Source organism: Chiloscyllium plagiosum, chromosome 2 (genome assembly GCF_004010195.1).
Source record: "Chiloscyllium plagiosum isolate BGI_BamShark_2017 chromosome 2, ASM401019v2, whole genome shotgun sequence".
NCBI lineage: Eukaryota > Metazoa > Chordata > Chondrichthyes > Orectolobiformes > Hemiscylliidae > Chiloscyllium > Chiloscyllium plagiosum.
In genome coordinates this window covers 35,315,433-35,320,598 of record NC_057711.1, presented here as the reverse complement: position 1 = coordinate 35,320,598, position 5,166 = coordinate 35,315,433, and positions in this window count along the sequence as shown.

The window sequence follows — 5,166 nt, the reverse complement described above, 5'->3', positions numbered from 1 at the left end:
GGTGCTGGCAGGTGGGACTAGATTGGTTTGGGATATCTGGTCGGCATGGACAGGTTGGACCGAAGGGTCTGTTTCCATGCTGTACATCTCTATGACTCTATGATACCCCATGAAAAGGCAGGCATAGCTAGGATCCATGCAGGTACCCATTGCTACACCTTTGATTGGAAGAAAATGGGATGAGTTGAAGGAGAAATTGTTTAGAGAGAGAACAAGTTCAGCCAGGCGGAGGAGAGTGGTGGTGGATGGAGATTGTTCGGGCCTCTTTTCGATAAAGAAGCGAAGAGCTTTCAAGCCGTCTTGGTGTGGGATGAAGGTGTAAAGAGATTGCACATCCATGGTGAATAGAAGGTGGTTAGGGCCTGCGAATTGAAAGCTGTCAATGTGTCGCAGGGCATCAGAGGAATCCCGGATGTAGGTGGCGAGGGAGTAAACCAGAGGAGTAAGGATCGAGTCAAGGTAGGAGGAAATAAGTTCAGTGGGGCAGGAGCATGTGGGCACAATGGGCCTGCCGGGACAGTAGTCCTTCTTGTGGACTTTGGGGTGTAGGTAGAAACGGGCTGTCCGGGGTTGGGAGACTATGAGGTTGGAAGCTGTGGGAGGGGTGGCATCTGGAGGAAATTAGGTCAGTCACAGTGTTGGAGACAATGGCTTGATGCTCAGTGGTGTGGTCATTCTCCAGGGGGAGGTAGGAGGATGAATCTGAGAGTTGGCGCTCAGCCTCTGCGAGGTATATGTCAGTACGCCAGACGACAACAGCACCCCCTTTGTCTGCAGGTTTGATGACAAGGTTGGGGTTGGACCCAAGGGAGCAAAGGGCAGAAAGTTCAGATGGAGAGAGGTTGGAATGGTAAGGGGGCAGAGAAATTCAGGCAGCCAATGTCCCATCAACAATTGTCAATGAAAAGATCGAGGGCAGGAGATTTCCTGGCGGGGGTGTCCAATTAGAGGTGAAATGTTGGAGGGATGTGAAAGGATCTGTGGAGCGGGGGGAGGATTCTTGCCCAAAGAAGTGAGCACGAAGGCGGAGGCAACGGAAGAAGAGATCAGCATCATGTCGAGCCCGGAATTCATTGAGGTGGGGACGTAAGGGTACAAAGCTGAGTCCTTTGCTGAGAACAGCACGTTCAGCCTCAGAGAGGGGAAGGTCAGAGGGTATGGTGAACACACGACAAGGACTGGGGCTGGAAGAGATGGGATTCGAGGGATTGGGACTGTTGGAAGGTGGAGGGTGGGCAGGGGTGTGGATGAGAAGTTGAAGCTTGCGTTCCTTAACATCTGCAAGAAACAGGAAAAGTTTAGAGTTAAGGCGTCGAATAATACGAAGGATGAAATGAAACTGTGGACCAGGACAGCTTTGAGAGACAGTAAGTCGGTGCTGCTGGAGAGAAGTGTCCAGTGATTTCATGTGGTGGCACATGGCCCTGAGTGTGGCTTTTAGGATGCGGCAAGAACAGCAGTTGGAAAAATATTGTATATCGTGCAAGTACCTGTAATCCTGGAGGCTGCATGTAGGGTGGAATTTGAATTGAAATCCACGTGGAGTAAGTCGGAGGCGAAGACAATCACTGAGGAAGGAAATATGGCTGTAGAAGCAAGTCTTAGTAAATACCTTGTCTAACACTGAGAGAGAAAAGGAACGCAGTGAAGGTGGACAGGGGGAGAGAGACAAACAAAAATCCTGTCGGAGAGAAGAGCAGTACTTCTTCAGGGTAGGCATTCCTGGGAGAGAGGTGGCAGTGAGTTAAACCCTGGATAAAAGCAAATTACTGCGGATGCTGGAATCTGAAACCAAAAGAGAAAATGCTGGAAAATCTCAGCAGGTCTGGCAGCATCTGTAAGGAGAGAAAAGAGCTGTCGTTTCGAGTCTAACTGACCTCTCCTATCCTCTAACTTCCAAAACCAGTCACCACCACCCTGCAAACCCATCCCCCAATCATCTCAGAAGGTATTTCCTTGACCCCTTTATGTTCAATTATTAGGTGTGCCAACTACAACCTCCATTTCTTGCCGCTCCTTGAATAGATTGTTGCTCCGATTTCAGATTCATAGTCAATTCTCTCAAAACTCTTACGATCACCCTGAATGGCAAGGCAACTTCTTTGTCATTTTTATCTGTCTGTTTAAGTCCTTGCCCCATCCACTCCCACCCTCACCTCGAACACAAGGAATACATCCATTCCTTGTGAAAAATCGTCCCATTTCCAACTCCCTCCGTCATTCCAACTCCACATTTAAAACTCACTTCTTGACAACCCCTCCTAATCCTTTTGGTTTGGCTGGTCTCTTAAATGTCTATGAAGCAGCTAGAGGCATTTTTATCATAAAAAGGCACCATATAAAGGTGAGTCAGTCGTTGTTGCAGTGGTATGTGAAGAGAAAACACAAAGTGTTGAATTTAGTTTTGGGAAGCTGCAGAAAAGAGTTAGTGCAGACAGAGTGGACTGAACGGGCTCCTGTTCTTAACTTCTGTGGTTTCATAGATTTAACACAGTTGATTGTAGCATTACTAAACAAAGTAGGGAGATAACCAGTCAGGGGTTCCCACATCTGTTGGCTAGGCAGTGGTTCTTGTTAGGAAGTGTATGCATGTCAGCAAGATACAGTCTAACTTTCCTGATTGCTCCTCAGCTGGATAAGTCACTAGCACCCACAGTCCAGGCCTAATATGAACAATGATAAATTGGACAAAGCTCCAAGCTAGTTGGTATTTATGGCAGGATTGTATGCCAGTATGAAAGCACCTTTTGGGAAGAGGAGATTTCATTAAACAAACACACAAAACAATTAACTTTAAAATGTACAAATAAGAAAATTAGGCATTTGTCACTGATGAAATTTATTGCAAATATTTGCCTGTAATTTTATGGTCCACAAAAAGTAATGCACAGGTGCCCTCTGCTGACAAAATATAGAGTACACAGATGGGAGGAAGTGATTTGACGACAAGACAACCCAACCAATGAAGTACTTCTGAAGTTTACTTAGGCATGTAATGTGATAGTAGGATAAAATGCTAACATTACTTGATCATACAATCTTTACAAGTATGTTATCTTACTTTCAGAATTGCCTACTACTATATTTTGAGGCGTTATAAGTTATTTATTCCCCTGCATACAAACAGGTCCCAACAGGGGACCTGGTGCCCTGATCAACAAAAAACGTTTCCTCCAACTAACATACTGAAAATGGAGGAGCAAATTACTACAGATGCTGGAATCTGTACTGAAAACAACAATTCTGGGGTCAGACAGCATTATCGAGAAAGATCAAGCAATGTTTTGAGTCTAGATGACTCTTAGTCAGAAGTGAAGTGTGGAGGGGGCAGTGTTTATGCTATAGTTGGGGGTGGGAGATGAAGGGAATGCGTTGGTGGTGGGGTGTAGAATGCTGGTAAAGAAAAGATGTTGATAGTTCAGATTAAGTGATTGGAATGTGAGACTGGCAGAACAATGGTGCGTCTAACTGCCAGACCTGAAAGAGAAGACAGTCCCACTGGGGTGGGGGGAGGGGAGAGAGGGCATGGTGACAGAGAATGTAACAAGTAAAGCTAAAAGAAAGGGAAGGAATGAGAGTTGATTCACAATTTGAATTTGGTGAACTCAATATTAAATCCAGAAGGCTGCAAAGTGCCCAGTCTGAAGATGGGATGTTGTTCCTCCAATTTTCGCTGTGATTCACTGCAGCATTGCATCATTCTGAGGACAGACAACTGGGCATGCCTTGGCATGCTGCAATGCTCCAGTGAAGAAGTAAATAAATAAATATTGGCCAAATCGTCCTGATCAATTTTATAATTTGTGAACCCAAAATAATATTTCTAGGTGGAATATTTTCAAAGGAAAACAATGTAACAACGGATGGATTTCTACAGAAATTTAGAATCAGGATCAAGCCAAAGTTACTTTTGGGTAAAGCAAGCCACTGACTTCAGAAAATAGGAATGGAAAGAGGAGACATTCATCAAGTTAAGTTTTAGCTGTAAAGCAACAGAAATATTTTCTCACAATAGTAGTTTGGAAGAGAAAAGACTGATGAGGAGAACAATTCTGTAGGCAAACAGTGGAAATAAAATGTTTGCATTTTAAATTTTTTAAAGAAATTCAAAATAAAAACTGAAGAAAACTGTGAAATTCTGATGTTAATGATAGTCATGTATTAACCAATATCTCCTACTGAGAATCTCCTTCTGGATAGATTTAAATAGATAATTCACTTATTTGAACAATGAGATAAAAATGCAAAAGACATAATCTAACTATATGGACACTGAATCTAACATCTAATTGTCTTGATGAAATCAACAACTCAGCCATAAAATGACTACTTTGCAAAGTATGGTGCACAACTGAAATGCACAGTGTGCCAGGAGACCCAAGTTTGAATGTTGAGGAATTTATCAACCATCAGGGGAAAAGCAAGTTGTGTTGAAAACCTGTTGGCAAATTTTAACTCGAATCTTCTCAGACTGGACATATGTGGCCTGAAAGGGATAAAGTGAGAATAGACTTCTCAGTGCTGGGTTGGAATCCCTATTTCCACCCCCAGACCAGAATAAAAGTTGCCTGTAGGTGTGAATGCTTGGTGGGAAGCTATTGGATCTCCTAGAAGGAAGAAGTTGTCCTTTTCTCTGCAGTAAAACAAAATCTCAAACCGGAAGAAAACTTTAGATTCTCCTTAACAATTGCTGTAAGATTTGGCTTTTAAGCTGCGTACATTTTGAGAAGATTCCAGGCACTTGGGTGTTTGCACATCAGAAATGTTGATTTCTGGGGATTCAAGATGGTGGCGACTCAGTAGGTCTGAGTCTGTTGAGCTCTGCCCAGGACCCAGACAAAGTGGGGTACCTATCCTCTCCTCTCTTTTTAAATGATTAAAAATAGCTTTTTTCCCAGCTGCTATAGTCACTTTGCACCAAAGTTTAGCAGTTTGGTACATTCTAAAATGACTAAAGGTAAAGGATCACGGAGGTTGCAACAGGCAGGAACCTTGAAAACCGAGGTCGTCGGAAGAATATTCGGCTGCTGGGCCTTCCCAAATGGGAGGAGGAAGGTAGCTTGTTGACTTTTTGGAGCAATGGCTCCCACAACTGCTGAAGCTGGAGTCTGAGTTAGGCTGGATGCGGGTTGAGCTATCCCACTGGGTTGCTGTGTGCAGGCCTGG